This window comes from Ochotona princeps, unplaced genomic scaffold (assembly GCF_030435755.1).
Source record: "Ochotona princeps isolate mOchPri1 unplaced genomic scaffold, mOchPri1.hap1 HAP1_SCAFFOLD_112, whole genome shotgun sequence".
Taxonomy (NCBI): Eukaryota; Metazoa; Chordata; class Mammalia; order Lagomorpha; family Ochotonidae; genus Ochotona; species Ochotona princeps.
The window spans coordinates 194,390-212,433 of NW_026696064.1; positions in this window are offsets into that span (position 1 = coordinate 194,390).

Genomic DNA, 18,044 nt, shown 5'->3' on the forward strand with positions numbered 1-18,044 from the left:
TGAGCACTGTGGTCCAGTGACAACAGCATCCCATGTGAGTTATCCAGTTCCCTCCTAATGCACCTTGGGAAGTAGCAGAGAATGGCCCAAGTTCCTGAGCTCCTGCCATCCACGTGGGAGACCCAGATGAAAATTCTTGGCTCCTGGCTTCGGACTGACCTGGGCTTGACTGCTGCAGCCATTAGGTGAGTAAAGCAGAAGTGAGAACATCTCTGTATCTCCCTCTCTCTAAATGACTTTCAAACAAGTAAACCAAAATGGTGACAGCAGCCAGGAATCGGTCAGGTTGAAATCAAGATTCTAAAGCTCCATCCGAGTCTCCTAAGGACCTGGGCCATTTTCTGATGCTTTCTCAGGCACGTTAGCAGAGAACTGATCCAAAGCAGAGCAGCCACACATTAACCAGTGTTCATGTGGAAGGTGGCATCACAGGCAGTGGCTGAGCCCTCTGTGCCACAACCTTAGCCCCTGTAACTTTCATTCCTTTTTCTCCTTTTTCATTAATTCAACAAAAAAAAAAACCCTAAAACATTAGAACTGGAGATCAAGTAGGCACACGGAATCTTGATTCTCACTCATTCATTGCTAAGTCTCTCACTGTCTCACATTATAAACACATTCATGACTGCCTTTTTCAAGGTCAGATTACACAGCAGGGTATGAAGGCTGGTCACAGAGTGGGCGGGGGCTGGCCAGGCGACAATCAGAGGCCAACTCCTCAGCTGAATGCTGTCCCTCTGGTGGGAAGGAGGCAGCCTGGACATGGAAGCAGGGAGACCACAGTGATCAGGTTGTTCTGTAAAAGCAGCATCTATGTGGGACATGCAAGTGGACTAGAAAGGGAGAAGTTGACCGAGTCTTGAAGAATGCCCTGAGACACTCAACTGACAGTGAGTAACCATCTGATGAGCACATCTGGTGAGGGAGCCTGTGCTGGGGAGGGCAGCTGCTGATCCCCACCCCGAGATCCCCTGGGACGCAGACCACACCTGCAGCTGCTGATCCCCACCCCGAGACCCCCTGGGACGCAGACCACACCTGCAGCTGCTGATCCCCATGCCTAGATCCCCTGGGACGCAGACCACACCTGCAGCTGCTGATCCCCACCCCGAGACCCCTGGGATGCAGACCACACCTGCAGTGTCTCCATCAGCTCAATGGCAACAGAGATGCAGCTGTGTCTCATTATCAGGCGAGTGCTCGCTGTTGCTGACTGAATCTGGCATCTGCTTCTAGCACAGGCCAGAGAGGTCTCGCATCTCCTCCCTGCAGATTTCCATCCCATGTCTAAGCTTTCCTGCGACTTTTCCTGGATACTGGCTTTTTTTTTTTTTTTTTGCATTTTTACAGATTTATCTTATTTTTACTTGCAAGGCAGAGTTAGAGGACAGACACGTACAGAAAAACACAGCTCTTCCATCTGCTGGCCCACTCCCAAAATGGCCGCAACTGCCAGAGATCGGCTGCTCCAAATCCAGGAGCCAGGAGCTTCTTTCATGTCTCCCACAAGGGTTCAGGGCCCCAAGGACTTGAGACATTCTCCCCTGCTTTCCCAGGCCATAAGCAGGGAACTGGATCGGAAGTGGAATAGCTGGGATTAGAACCGGCGCCCTTACGGGGATGCCAGTGTTGTAGGCAGAGAATTAGTGCTCTATCCCATGGTGCTGTTCCTTCCATTTTTTTTTTTTTTTATCGGATTCTAAACTTGAAATAAGCCACTCACTTGAAGGGTGTGTGCTCTGTTCTCTTGCTGCAAGAAGCTGCATGCCCTGCGGGGACATGGCAGGGCGGGCAGACCAGGGAACAAAGCACTCAGCCACCAACTTGATCTTTTTCTGTTCCCTGTCTTGCAGGGTGACAGATTCAGATGAGTGTAGTAACTCTGCCTGCTTTTACTTTTCTTATAAAATATTTCCATCCACTATGCATCCAAGACAACTTCTAATGTGATTTTCCTTATCCCTGATGACACAGAAATCTACCGACACCAGAGATCAGAGTTCAGATCTGCCCTGTTTCTTAGTAATGGTGGAACCCTGAATGAAATGATCTTGCCAGATTTTCATTTGTTTTGCTGCTGCAGTTGCTTGACTTAAAAAACTATGTATATGGGCTCGGCAGCATGGCCTAGTGGCTAAGGTCCTCGCCTTGATCCCATATGGCTGCTGGTTCTAATCCCGGCAGCTCCACTCCCTCTCTATCTCTCCTCCTCTCAGTATATCTGACTTTGTAATAAAAATAAAATAAATCTTTTTTACAAAAACTATGTATATGTATTTGCTTTTGAAAGACAGAGTGAAGTGGTGGGAGAGACAGACTCGGGGAAGTAGATCTTATATCCACTGGGTTACTCCCCAAACAGGTTGAGCCACAATGGCTCAGCCTGGGCCAGGCCAAAGCCAGCAGCCCAGAACTCCATCTGAGTGTATTAGTAGTGAGCTGGATTAGATGTGGACCAGCTAGTCCACAGCAAACTGCATTGTGAGATTCTGTGGTTGCAAGCAGTGGCTTACCCTGCCACAATGCAATGTCACTCCATATTTTCATTCCTCAACCTCAAAAATTGTAATGATAGTATTTATGTTTCCCAGTGATTTTTGTGGGATTTGTGAAATTAAGTGCTTAGTACCAGTTTTGCATTTCTATTTGCAAGGGCAGTTAACAAAACTGCTAAGGATTTTATTCCCAGCAGACTGTACCTTCAAACTGCCTTCAATCCTTGTTCCTTTGTATGCCACGTCAAGAGCTCTGCCACGGCAAGGCTGTTTATGTGCACCCACTGAAAGGAACCCTCTGTGAAGCTGAGAGTGAGACAAGTCCACACTTGGCATTGGGATATGGGCTATTAAGCGGATGCTGGCACCTCTTCCCTTGGTCCTCCAATGCCACCTGCCTTCCAGAACTGTCCAACCTGCAAAGCTCAGCCCTTCACTTACAAGAGCCATGTGGAGGGCAGGGGAGTGACTCTCAGGCTAGAACCCTGAAGGTCAGCCCTTAACTTCTGTCTAGGAAGATGCCCCACCACTCACAGGGACACAGCTAAGAGACACAAGTTGGTGTCCTCCATGGTGCAGATCAGCACATAAGGAAATCAAGAAAAGGAAAAAAAATTATTTCCGAAGTTAGCAAGACCTCAGTAGGAGTTTAGACTGGGGTTCTAGGCAGTACCTGGACACAAATGTGGCCTCCACCACCACATGGAGCTGGAGCCTCCCAAGCTTTCCTCTCTGACTGACCTGAGTTTTGGCTCAGAGGCCACAAGAGTTGGGGGAGACAGAAGTCTCTTCTGAAAGATCCTCTTTATTATCCCATGGTGAAGATACATTTTAGGTCCACAGTCCTTGTCTCTCTGGCTCTGGCCATGGTGCTGAATCCTCCAATCTTGACATCTCAACTCCAATGATGGCAATCTCAAAGGTGTGCGACTGCTGAAACCAAGATGGGGAAGAACACACCTCCCACTTCTGCAATTCTACCAACCACACAGTTAAGCTGTAGAGTGTGCGTACTTCCCTGAGCTCTCTGAAGACTACGAGTTGGAGGGAAAAAAATTTAAAGAAACATTTTAAATGTACAAATTAGGATACTCCCCATTCCCAGCTCCATCTGAATACGAGTCAGAAAACCACGGAACTCTGAAGTGAGCTGAAAACAGGCTGCACACCACTTCGATCTATGAGGAGTGGTAGCAGGTTCCTAGGTCAATGACCACAGAAAGCTTTGCCCACCTGAGCAGTCCTGGCCAGCGTTACTGCAGCCACACTGCTACCACCCCGTCACGGCCTGATACTCTGGCTCCTAAGGAGTTGGCAGGGCATAATTCTTCCCATCCACTGGAGTCAGAGTGGACACACTGTGCTATGCAGGTGCTGGCACTCCAGCATGAAGACACCTGTGATTTATTAGATGAGACCAACATGATCAGGTGATCCTAACATCAAACAGGATGTATCACCTGTATTGCTAGAGGTGTCACATATCAGAAATACTATGATGAGCCAGTGGCCAATTCTAATCTGGACCCCAACCAGGAAGAATTCCCCAGAGACCTTCAACTTCAGGGGAGGTACAGAGTGAATTAATGTGGAGTCTGGACTACCATAAATGTGCTTTTAGCAATGAATCCCACTTCAGAGATCTGTGGACTCATGCTTACTGGGTATTTGAGTAGATTATTTTCTTTTTCCTTTAAGGACTTCCAACCTGGGAGAGGACAGCCCCAGGCAGGTTGGGGCAGACAGAATTTAATCTGCTCCATGGACACAGAGCGTGGCTGGCCATACGCAAACAGGGCAAGCAGAGATTAGTGTGAGGAGGAGGCATGAACATTGAGGTGGGACAAATATGTGTGATGAACTCTCCTTGCCAACCCGGAAGAATTCAGGTCAACCACAGGACCAGAGGCACCTTTCCCCAAACCTTAGAGTCTTCTCTGCCCAGAACCTAAAACACATACTTCCAAGCTAAAGCTGTGGCATGCTGGACCAGACCAAGTCTTGACATGAGCAAGCTGCTTTAATGGCACAAAAGGACAGTCCTTGAGGTCAGTTTAACTGTTGATGCCAACATCCTCAGTTAGGAATTACCACAGCAGCACAGTTCTGGGCATGGTGTGGGAACACCCTCTCCAGCCTGGACACTGTAGGTGTTCTGTAAGCCTGTTTTCAACTGGACAACTGCTGAGCCCCTACACGAAAGGCAAGGCTGATTCTAAGACCCACTGGTGCACTCCAGAAGGCCAGTGTACAGAACGGTGTGCCCTGACCCTTTGGACACCAACAGCTCAGTGGGCCTCACCTCATAGCACCAAGGAAGCCCAGCACAGTCAGGGACGCTTTGGCCGCATGATCAGAGAGGAGAAGTCAGCCTTAAGCCCTCTTTTTCTCCTCATAGACACTGCCAGCTTCAATTTCCAAGCTTCTCCATAAGACCCTGCTGCCGATCTAACCTTAGGGGAGATCACATGAGTGTTTGACTTACAGTTGATCTAAGCGATGGCTTCAGATGCTTCCCAGTTGTTTACAGCCTGGGTTCACATGCAGCGGCTTCATTCTTTGACTGTCCCGGACTTTGTCCCATCTAACCACCTTTGTTCTCTTAATACAAGCAGAATGTCAGCAAGGGAGGTAGGATAAGAGCATCCCATGTGTACACCATCCACACCCCTTTGTCCTTGTCCTGCCTGACCTTGACCTTCCCCTTTGGACTGCTGACAGGAAGGATACCTGAAGGGAGAGGCAGCTGTTTGCATGGAGTGCAAATAGCTCCTATAAAAGTATACCCAAGGGCTGTCCTTTCTTCTGAAACCAGTTCCAACAGCTAAGAAGGCTGGCCCAAACTGGCACACTCAACCAGCTTTGTCCTGTCACCTCCTGCCACATCAAGCTTTTGGCAGAGCACTTGTGCCTCACCCTCTGCCAACCCTGAGCTGACTTCTGCCGAAACCATACAGCGGGTGTTGTCCGACATGCTCAGGGTTGATTCAACTGGTAAATGGCCAGAGAGAACTAGAGCCACCAGGCTACTCTGCTAGGCCTACTGTTGATTCTTTAAGGCACACCCCTTTTTTGTGAAGGAAAAAATCTTTCACCACTGGGGCTGAGTGGATCTGAAGCAATGAGCAAGAAGTTTCCTCTCTGTCTCCCAAATGGGTACAGGGTCCTAAGGCCATCTTCTACTGCATTTTCAGCTACAAGCAAGCAGCTGGATAGGAAGTGTAGCATCATGGACATAAACTGGTACCCACATAGGATCCTGGCACTTGTGAGGTGAGCATTTACTCATTGTGCCTGGCCCTTCAATCTGAGAAGCAAGTATCAAATGAACTATATTTGGACTATCAAGATAATCTTGAAAAAGTCTGTTAAAGCCAAATTGTATAACTTCCCATAAAAATGAATGTTCTTGGGTTTGGCATGGTAGCCTAATGGTTGAAGTCCTCACCTTTCACTTGTTGGGATCCCATATTAATGCTAATTCATGTCCCAGCTGCTCCACTTCCCTTCCAGCTCCCTGCTCGTGGCCTAGGAACCCAGTGGAGCACCACCCAAACCTTGGGGCCATGCAATCACATGGGAGACCCAGAAGAGGCTCCTGGCTCCTGGCTTCAGATTGGCTCAGCTCAAGTCGGTGCCGCCACGTCTCTATGTCTTTATCTATGTAAACTTGCTTTTCCAATAAGAAAAAATAAATCTTAAAAAAGAAATGCATGTTCTTTACTTTCTTTACCTCATGATATAGCAAAGAACACATCTGACACACGTGGAATCAAAACCTCCAGGCCCTATGAGCGGAATTCCTCCTAGGGGTTTTGTGTTCACACCACACCTACAGTGTAGATCTGCCTTGTGGGACAGGCCAGGAGACAGTGCAGGAAGAAGAAAGCAATTGAAAACTCAGGACCACTTGCCTGTATCCACCCTGCCCAAATTCTGTCTCCCTTTCCATCTGCTCACTCTTCCTAACTCTCCAGGCTCCTGACTGCTCACTTTCTCTCTGGGTTTTCCAAGTGGCATCACTGTGCTTCTTCCATCTTTACTGGAATTTTCAGGCTGAACTCCCTTGTTAGGTTACTTTAAGCCATCCAACTATCAACACAACAAAGCAACGTAAGAGTCTGTATATGTTCCAGGTCTGATGGCCTGGGGTGCTATTGTGTTGCCTGGTGGTGTGCTCATGAGGACTTGGGGATGCGGGACTGAGGGAGGCCTGGAAGATGGCATGGGTGGGGGTGTGTGTGCAGACTTGAGGCTCACGTTCAGGTAAGGAATGGCCTCTGAGAGGCTTGGGTTGACAAGGCTACTGTCCTTGCAGATTTGCGCCTCCTTAGAGGTTTAGACAGAGCAGTGGATATCATATCCACATGCACATAGAGGATGTGGCTGGCAGTCCACTGGGGCCTGAAAAGGACATCTGATACCATAGTAGAGGATGGAGCATACAGTGCCCAGGGGAGGGAGTATATGGATGTGTGGAAGGGAGGACTGCTGAAGGAATATGTTGTAGGTGAGGAATGAATACTGAGGGACTTCCTTTGACAAGGCCATTGTACTTGCAGCTAAGGGGGCTGAGACCGAGCAGTATGGATGGGAGGACCTTTAAGGGTCAGACTAATGTGCCACCCAACATGGGAGACTTGAGCTGGAATAATTAGCATTGACTACTACTGACAACCACTCACTGGCACACACTAAAGCTAGGGCTGGGGGTCTACTGGCAGGTCTACATCACAGTACCCACCAGTGAGTTGTAACAGAGAATGGATAATGTTAGGTTGGCCATGAGAAAGCATCACATGAGAATCAGGTCTGGGTGCACATTCTGTGGGGGTACATGTACCAACCCCTGTAGAAAGGCAATTTCCTCTGGTTTGCTTAAGAGCTAGTGGTAGTGACAGGCTGAGCTAGGCATGACCATGGAACCCTCTGAGATCATGGGCATTGGTGTTGGGTAAAGGCTGTGCTAGTCTAGGATGCCACAACCACAAGCACACCCGAGAATAGGGGGTGGGGCTGGCCAAGATACAACATCCACCAGCTCATATACAGGCTGGGACAGAGAGAGAAGACTACGCCAGGCAAAGACCTAGCACCCATTGGCATGTGTGAGAACTTGGTCTAGGAGTGGGCCTGGAGGGAGAACTTGGGAAACTCCATAGGGGGTTCTAGTTCCTGCTGCTAAGCATGGGTTTCAGCTCTGGGTATTGTTCAGGCCAGGCAAGTTCCACATGTCAGCAAGTGTGTGGGTTGGTTTGAGAGAGGAGGTGGGACAGACCAGTCAGGGCTGGGCATGTGCAAGGGCCAGGCTGGAGTGCAGGTCATGCTGGGCTGGTCTATCACACCTGCCAATTTGCATGAACCAGGGATGTGAGCATAATGGGCACCCACCAGCCAGAGTTGGGACTGGGATGGGCCAGGACAGACTAGACTGCAGCAGGTGAAGCCAAAGGCACTGGCATTTGCAAAATCTATGGCTGGGAACAGGTCTGGTCGGAGAGCCAAGGGAACATTCCAGCTGGGTGGTGCTTCCCACTGGTGACTACAATCTCCAGAATGGGGACATTGATCTAGTCTGGACATGACGGGAGTGTCCGTTAGCAAGGATGTGTACAGGTTGGGGTATGTCAGACCAGGCTATGCTCCAGCACCCACTGGTGTTGATGAGAGCCAAGGTGGGTGTAGGATAGGCTAAGCTTGGTCTCAGTTGCTGCTGAAACACATGAGAGCTGTGTTTGGGTGTGGATCAGTTGTGGCTGGGCAAAAACACCCAACAATAAAAGGCCACCATTCCCGCCAGGACACAAGCCGAACTAAATCAGTTTGTGTCAAGAACCCACCAATGTGCATGAGATCTGAACTGGGAGACCTGACAGAGGAGCTTGGAAAAATTCTCTATCATGACACTGTCCCTGCAAGTGAGAGTAAGAATCAAGGCAGGAGGGTTTCTCAAGATGGCCGATCATGGAAGGCTGGTGTAGCTGAGTGTGTGGAAAGATAGGGACAGGATACGGTGGAGCAAAGAGCTAGAAGAGAGTTGCTGGGAAAGGTGTCCCAAACACCCTAGAGTCTACAAGATCGAGGAAGGTGCCATGCAGGCAAGGAAAAGCCACACAAAACACCCAAGACTGTAACCTGCAGCCTGAGAAGGTGAATGCAGATGTCATTCAGGTCAAACAGGGACTCAGACAAAGCCTGGTGAATGCAGAACCAACACAGGGAGAATCCCTAAGAGTCTTCATCTATGCATAGGGGACAGAGGCAGGCAGAAGAACCGACAGGGCAGAACACTGGTGAAAGAAAGGTAGCCAGAGAATAAATCCACAGGCATGGGAACCGGGCAACCTCTACCTGAGGAGGGGATGCCACTGGGAAGAGGGCAGCTGGGGAGTGGACCATATGAGACAGAGATACGTGAGGCGAGATCTGAATCCATCCGCACCTGAAGGCTCTGAACCTTGAGCCCCCCAGAGGAAGACTGGAATACCTGAGAGAGAGAGACACAGAATCCCTCAAAGTCAGAGGCTCCTCAGATGTCAAGCAATGAAAGTAAAGAACCCTGGAGTGATAAAAGCCGTGGCTGAACCACACTTATTGCCACTTACCCCACAGGGACAAGGGAAGGTGAGGGGCCTCTGGTGCCAAGCCACTTACCCCACAGGGACAAAGGAAGGTAAGGGGCCTCTGGTGCCAAGCAATGAGTAGTGGAGAGTGAGTCTGCTGCTCACACACAAAGCAGTGGCTAGTACATACTCATACTGACTAGCTGACCTGCAGTCAGAAGCTGTAGGATCCTCCCTCCTGCCTGCAGGGGACAGGGGCCGAGGAGACTGAGTGCACTGATTGTCCACAAAGTGGCAACAGCTGGTCAGCATTCAGGTTGCTCCTCTGACTGGTTAGTGAGGACTGAAAGGCATTCCTGAGAACCATCCACTGCCTAAAGAAGACAGGTCAGAGAGATACCTTCCTCTCTTCTCACAAGCAGCGACAGCATGGGTCCCTCTGCCTTAGCAAACCCCAGGACATCAGACAGACACAGTCATCTTAGAAACTTTCAACAGCACATCAGAGGCTAAACACACAAAGTGACAAGAAAGCATAAAGACATGGGAAGAGACAGCAGGAAAGGAAATAATACAGATGAAGGACCTAACACTTTCCCAAAAACTGACCAAAAAAGATCCCACCAGTCTGAGAGTTGCAAGATGAAGGAACTTCAACATAGGGAATACAAATAAAAAAATCATCATGAAACTTTAGAGACAATAAAAAATGGTGGGAAGGACTCAGGGAATTCAAAACTAACATCATGACAGAGATAAAACCGGTCCAAAATGAAATACTAGGGCTAAAGAACACAATAGAAATGTTCTTTCGCCCAGCAAATGAATGCTGCAGAAGAAAGAATATCAGAATATCAGAAACAGGCTGAGCTGCTTGCAGATAGTCTCTGACATCTCGGCTTGGGCCAGGAAAGAGGGTGCGCAAACAGGACTCCTCACCCTGCTGGACGTTTGGTGCTAGATTGGGAAGAGGGGCATGAAGCCTAGCTGGGCTACTTGGGGGTAGCTAGCAACATCCTGGCTTGGGCTGGGAAGGCTGGCACACAACAGGACCCCTTGCCCTGCTGGTTGTTTTTGGCTAGTAGTGGGGAGGGGAACACATAGCCTAGTCAGGCTGCTTAGGTGTGGCCAGCAAAACCTTGGCTTGGATGGCCAGAGTACCAACGGCACTGGGCTTTGTTTTCTGGCTCCTGGTGGTGCTCTGGGGACTTGGGGATATGGAATTACTGTCTAAGGATATCCATGGATAAGGCCAATGTAAGTGTAGGTGAGGAATGAATCCTGAAGGACTCTCAATGACAATATCACTGTACTTGCAGGTAAGCAACGGGACTAATACCTGAGAGTTTGGAGGGGAGAAACCAGATCTCTATGGGTCAGAACGATGCATCAGCCCACAACGAGTCCTGAGATGGGCTTATTAGCATGGAACATCGCTGATTCCACACACTGGTCCACATGAAAGCAAGGGCTGTGGAACTGTCCAGCAGGGAGCCCAGTGCCTGACTGAACGTCAGAACAAGGATGGGTCACATTAGGCAGGGCCATGACACTAACCAGCATGGAAGAGAACCAGGTCAACAGGTAGATTCTGTGGGGAATATGTGGGTCCAACCATGTGAAAATACAAATCCCGCTGGTTAGCTCAAGACTTGGAATGGAGATGGACTGAGCTAGGTGTGACCATGGTACCTGCAGGCACTGATGGTTATTGGGGCTGGGAAAAGGCTGGGGAGGTCCAGGCTTCAGCATCCACATGTGCATCCTTAAACAGGGTGTGGGGAGGGCTGGGCCATAACCTTTACCAGCTCATACAAATCCAAGAGTGATGGGGCAGGCTATTCCAGGCAAGGGCCTACCACCCACTGGCATGAGTGAGATCTGGGTGTGGCAGTGGGCCGAGTGGGGGATTGCTGGAAATGCCCCTAGTGGGCCATAGCTCCCGCTGGTGAGCATGAGGTTTAGACCTGGTAGTTAGGAATGCTGGGCAAGGTTGCTCCATCTGTTGGCAAATGGATGGGTTGGTTTTGGAAGAGTGCAGACCAGGCAGAGCCAACCAAACCTTAACTAATTGGCAAGTGCACAAACCAGACTGGAGAGCAGCTCATCCTGGACTAGGCTGTCACATCTATTGGTTTCACGCGCCAGGGATCGGAACAGACTGAGCAGGGCTAGGTTCTAGCACTCACTAGTGAGAATTGGGACTGTGGTCAGGTCAGGTAAAGCCAGGCTACAGCACCAGAACTCAAAGGCCAAGACAGGTGTGGAGCTATACTAAGCTGAATCAGAACAACCACTAACATGAACAAGATCTATTGCAAGGAACAGGCCTATATAAAGAGCAAAGGGGATACCCTGGCTGGGTTGTGGTTCCCAGTAATTGCAAGGACCAGAGTGGAGGCTGCTGCCAGATCTGAACACCACTGCAGTTGCACTCAGCATGAGTGTGGACTGGGTCTAGGGTGTGCCAGACAGGGCTAGACTCAAACTGGTGCTCGTGAGAACCGGGGGGGCATGGGACAGGCTGAGCTAAGTCTTTGCCCCTGACGAGCCATGTGTGAGCTGTGCCTAGGTGTGGACCAGGCTTGGCTGGGCAGTAACACCCAAAAGTAAAAACTGGAATGGGTGAAAGTCAGTCAAGAAAGGTCACTGTTCCTGCTAGCACAGGAGGTGGACTAAGTAGGGCTGGCTCAGGGACCCATTATTCGGCACAATGTCTGGCACTGGGAGAGGTTCTGGTGGGGGATTTGGGAAACTCCTCTGTTGGGACACAGTCCCTGCAGGTGAGCTCAACAACCAAAACAGGGAACAACCCAGACCAGGTCAGGGAATGGTGCCCACTGACATACATTTGGCGCAGGTCAAGGGTGAACCAGGCTGGGCCAGTTCATATCAGCCACTGGTGAATTTGAGCACTAGAATGGAGTGTGGGTCAGGCCAGGTTGAGCTGCAACACAAGCAGTTCATATGAGGGCCAGACTGGGGGCTGTCCAGGCTGGGCTAGGCTGTAGTCCTTACCAGCGTGAACTGGAATTGGGGGTGGGCTGGGCCTGGCCAGGATACAGCATGCACTGGACAACGCCAAGGTGAGATGTGCCATGCCAAACTGGGCTGCAGCACCCAACCATTACTTATGGGTCCCTGGGGGAGAGGAAAACCTTGGTAGGGGGGCTGTTGGGCTCCCCTGCTGGGACACTATTCCCACTGGTGAGCACGAGAGCTGGAAAAGGGGCAGACTAACCCAGGATTGGTCACAACACCTGTTGGTCCCATATGAGCTGGATCAAGGGAAAGCCAGGCTGGGCTGACTGCTACTAGTGCGTGCGCAAGAAAGTGGGTGTGGGTTGGATGGGTTTTGCCGCAGCATCAGCTGGGCAGATGCTGGAACAGGGAGCAAAAATCTGTCAAGATAAACTGCAGAACCACATGGATAATGCAAGATCCAGGAGTGGGAGTGGGGCCCGTAGAAAAACAGTGGCACCTCCCACTTGGATTGCCACTTCCACTGGTGAGCATGAGAACCATGACTGCAGCAGACATGGCTAGACAGAGAGTGGAACCTGCTGGCACATGTGTGGGCTGGATAGTGGGTTGATTTGGTTGAACTTGGCTTCAATGTCCATTGACATGTATGAGAGCTGAGTGAGATGCAGCACAGACTGGATCAGTCTGCTGTACACACTGGCAAGCAGAGGAACCAGGGCAGGAGGCAGTCTTAGTGGGGTTACTACAGGTCACTTTGACTGGGCTGCAGCTCCCACTGGTTTCCATGAGGTCCGAGTGTGTGGTGGACAGGAACAGGCTGGGCTGCAACACCAATTGTTTTGTGTAGAAGATAGGGCTGTAGACAGAACTGACACAGCAATTGCAACTACCAGCATTTACATACACTGAGTGGTGCAATAGACTCTGCCAGACCCTGTTTTGGCAGGTACATGCAAGAATCAGCTCTAGGATCATCTCAGATGAAGTCCAACTGAACTGTTGGACTCAGAACCCCAATGATGGAGACAATTGCAGGTTCCATGGTCTGACCATGGAGTACATGTGTCAGAGCTGGGCCTCTTCAGTGATTTAGATGGAGCAGTAGACAGTATATCCAAGTGCACATGCAGGATTTGGCAGTACAATGGAGTCTTCAGAGAACACCTGGTATCGTAACAGGACAGAGGACAGAACAAATTGCTCAACTATCCCAGCCAAGCATTGGCAGTGAATATCTCTGGTCAAATGGAGGCTGTGAGGTGGACTATGTTAACCAGTGGATTCTGGAGAGAGTTCATCGTGCTTGGGGAGGCGAGATTAGTAGTAATCCAGAACTGGTGAACTATCAAAACCTCTTGAGCAGGACCATCCGGGACTCCGGGATGGTGTTGGGTGGCTGTCCTCCATCCCAGGATACAGAGGCATTTGGGAGGCTGGGTGTGGCTTCTTCCCTTATCCACTGCCCTTCCTGCAGATACAGGAAGGAAAAAAAGATAATGTGGAAATAATGGTCACACCCATCTGACTGTATCCCTCAACCCTTTTCACCCTAATCAACTGGGAAAAAAATCAAAACTAAGAAAAAATCAAATAAAATACATGAATTAGAGATGAAAAATAACTGACTCCAACTTTTTGCTTTTTACATGTGATATGGCACTGTTGGCATAAGAAATGGGTTAGAATAATAGATTAGAGCAGAAATTAAAGAAGAAATAAAAAAATTTTCTTGAAATCAATGAAAACTCAGACACAACATACCAAAACATGTGGAATACCACCAAGGCAGTGATAAGGGGCAAATTTATTGCAGTTGGCACTCACATCAAGATCCAAGAAAGGTACCAGGTAAAAGAGTTAAGTACACCCCTGAAGGAATTAGAAATTCAACAGCAAAGTATTCCCCAAAACAAGAGAATATAAGAAACAATGAGGAGAGGGTTTTGGGAGGGGGTGGGGGGAATTCCATTACCTATAAAACTGTGTCACATAATACAATATATAATTAATAAATGAATTTTAAAAAGAGATAATAACTAATATAATAAATGATCATTATTACAAAAAAGAAACAATCAAAATAAGAAATAAACCAGAGATCAAAAGAACAATAAACAAAATCAATGAATCAAAAAGTTGGTTCTTTGAGAACATAAACAAAACAGACACTCCATTGACCCAACTGACAAAAATAAGGTGGGGTGGGAACAAGAATTAAGAGAGATACCTCAGCCATACAGAGAGTAATTAGAAACTGGTAAAAACACATATATGCCCACAAATCAGAAGACTTGGAGAGATTCCTGGATTCTCAATCTACTAAAACATAGTTATGAGGCAACAGAAAACCTAAACAAACCTATAACGGAGGCAGAAATCAAATCAGGAATTAAAGCCCTTCCAACAATGAAAAGTCTGGGCCCAGATGGTTTCACTGCTAAATTCTACAAAGCATTCCAGGTAGAACTGACCTCAATTCTCCATAAGCTTTTTAAAACCATAGAAGGGGCAGCAATTCTTACAAATTCCTTGTATGAGACAAACATCATGTTTATAACAAAATCAAATAGACACACAACAGAGAAAGAAAACTATAGACTGATAGCCTTGCTGAATATTGACACAAAGATCTTCAACAAAATACTAGCCAACAGAATACAAAAATACATCAGACAGACCATTCTCCCAGACCAGGTGGGATTTACCCCTGCCATGTAGGGATGGTTAAACATTCACAAATCTATAAATGTTATGCATCACATCAGGAAACTGAAGAAGAAAAATCACATGATAATCTCAATGGATGCAGAGAAATCATTCAATAAAATCCAACACACTTCATACTAAAAACTCCAAAGGAAATAGACATAAAAGTAACATTCCACAACATACTTCTACGAGGAAATTGCAAAACATTGAAAAAAAAGAAATAGAAGACTACAAAAAGTGGAGAAATACACCATGTTCCTGGATGGGCAGAGTCAACATCACAACAATGTCCATATTGCCAAAAGCAAGATATATATTTAATGCAATTCCAAACAAAACACCAAGAACATTCTTCACAGAGCTGCAAAAACTGACACAAAGGTTCATCTGGAAACACAAAAGTCCATGAATATCCAGAACCATTCTGAAGAATAACAACCTAATTGGAGGAATAATTCCAGGCCTTCAGACATATTATAGGGCAGTAGTTATCAAAACAGACTGGTATTGGTACAGAAATAGAGAGGAAGACTAATGGAGAAGAACAGAAACACCAGAAGGGAACCCACACATGCACAACTATCTAATCTTCAACAAGAAAACAAAACGATCCAGGAAAAAAGGAAGGTCATTTCAATAAATGCTGTTGGAACAATTGGAGAGCAACCTGCAGAAGTTAGAAACAAGACTCACACCTTTAACCATACAAAAAGATCAAATCTAAATGGATAAAAGATCTAAACCTAGACCCTGATTCCATAAAAATTTCGAAGATATGCTGGAAAGACGCTATAAGATACAGGTACAGGCACAGACTTCCTAGCAAAATCATCAAAAGCAAAGGAAGTTAAGACCAAAATATACAAATTGGGACTACATTAAGCTAAGAAGTTTCTGCACAGAAAAGGAAACAATTAACAAAGTAGAAGAGCAACCAACAGAATGGGAGAAAATCTTCACATGCTACACAGAAGATAAGGCGTTAATATATAGAATATACAAAGAACTCAAGAACAACCATAACAACAAAACAAACTAGTCAAGAAATGGGCACTTTTCAGAGGAGCAAATCCAAATGGCTAACAGGCATATGAAAAAATGCTCAAGCTTCCTAGAAATAAGGGAGATTCAAATAAAAACAACACTGAGATTCCACTTAACTCTAGTGAGAATGGCCACATACAGAAAATTACCAACAACACCTGCTGGCAAGCATGTGGGGAAAAAGGAATCCTACTCCACTGCTGTGGGATTGCAGACTGGTGCAACCACTATGGCACCCAGTATGGAGAATGCTCAGGCAATTGAACATTCACCTACCTTATGACCCAGCAATCTCACTTCTAGGAATACATCCAAAAAATATGAGAAGGCAACATGCACCCCTATGTTCACTGCAGCACAATCAATAATCACAAAAACATGGAAGTAACCTAAATGCCCATTAACACTGGATAAATGCATGTTAGCAATGGATAAAGAAACTGTGTTTCATCTACTCTGTGAAATCCTACTCAGCTACTAAAAAAGAATACAAATGTATGCGGCCAAATGGAGCAAGCTATACTAAAGCAAATAAGCCAATCCCCAAAGGACAGATATCATATGTTTGTTCTAATATAACACCCATTACAAAACAACAACATCACAGAGGAGAACAAATAAACACATATAGTCCCACAATCGAAGGATGTAACAGAAACCAGAAAACCAGGAAGGAAAATCAACGGCATGCATTTCTACAAAAGAATGCAGGTTGACATGTATCTAATTGTAAGAGATTGTGCCCTGATGAGGCTCAATGCTAACATGGCTATGGGAAGTTTAGCACATCATCCCAGGGGATGGCTCTTTCCTGTTTTTAACTTAAAGTAATATGATGTCAGATCTAAGTAATTTACCTGTAAAATTTAGCTTTTTGCACTTCCTGGGTATTTGTACCTTTTTAAAGATGATATTGTGACGCAATCCTTTAACCAATCATTCTTAAGAAACTGATTGCTTAAAATCACCTGAGATTGTTAAGGTTTCTTTTATCACTCTTATTGTTACTTCTCATAAGCAATGATGTTGTAGCCTTTATTGCATTTTCATTTTCCTGATGGTTAGATGGGTTAGATGTTGGACTCTCTAACATTAGCCATGGCTACATTGTTGAAAGACACCTCAGTGGCAGCTTGATGGACATGTGAAAGCTCACAAAAGTTACCCATTGTAAAACTGGAGGGGAAATCAGTGAGAAGGGAAGGAACTTGGGAAGGGGGAAGGGAAACCCCAGTGCCTATTAAACTATGCCATAAAATAAACAAACAAAATGACAAAAACAACAACAACAAAAAGGCAGGGTACAGCACAGACCAGGCCAGGTTACAGTACTCAGTAGTATACATGTGGGTCAGTTCTAGGTGTGGGCCAGGCTGGGCAAATCTGTAGCACCCATTGTTAGGACTGAGAACCAGGACAAGATGCAGGTCAGGCCAGGTCAGGCCACAAGACCAACGATTTCACATTAGGGTTGGACTTGGGGCTGGGTGGGTGGGCAAGGCTGTAGTACATGGTAGCATGAACTGGAACCAGGCAGCAATTACCTCTCACTTATCAGTATGAAAATAGAAAACAGAGGGGACTCCAGATAGGGCCTACAAGGTCACCTTGACCCCATGTGCCCAGCAGCGGCAGCAGGTGACTTCAGATGTGCCTCTGGGACTACACGAGGTCCTTTCGCCTTTGTGCACTGGCAATGGCAGGTGTGACTCAGAATGGTGAAGTCATGTGCCAATGGCTCTGGGTCAAGTTCTCGGGCCAGCTGGCAGCACACTCTGAGGACTTGGGTCTGTGGGCTTACATGGGTTATGGGGGCCTTGGGCCCACTTATGCTGTGTGTGATGGGTGCGTGAGCAGCAGGGGCAGGGAGTCGGGTGGGGCCTGAGTTGCCAGGCCTAGGCCTTGGGCCTGTCTGCGAAGGCTTGATCTCCGCACAGGGGGAAATAGAGTAGAGGATGGATGGCCTGGACACACATGGAGGATATGGCAGTCCACTGGATTCTACAGAGGACACCTGATGCCATGGCAGAAGAACAGAGCAAACTGGACCTCTACCCTAGCTAAATGACGACTGCAAAAATTGGGGCAAAAGGAGACTCTAAGGTTGACTATGTCAGCCAATGGACATTGGAAGGGTTCCCTCATCCTTGGATTGACGTGACTGACAGCACTTCAAAACTATCAACTTCACTTTGGAAGAACTCTGAGTATGTGCCACATTGGGACTCTGTGTTGATACCAGGTGGCT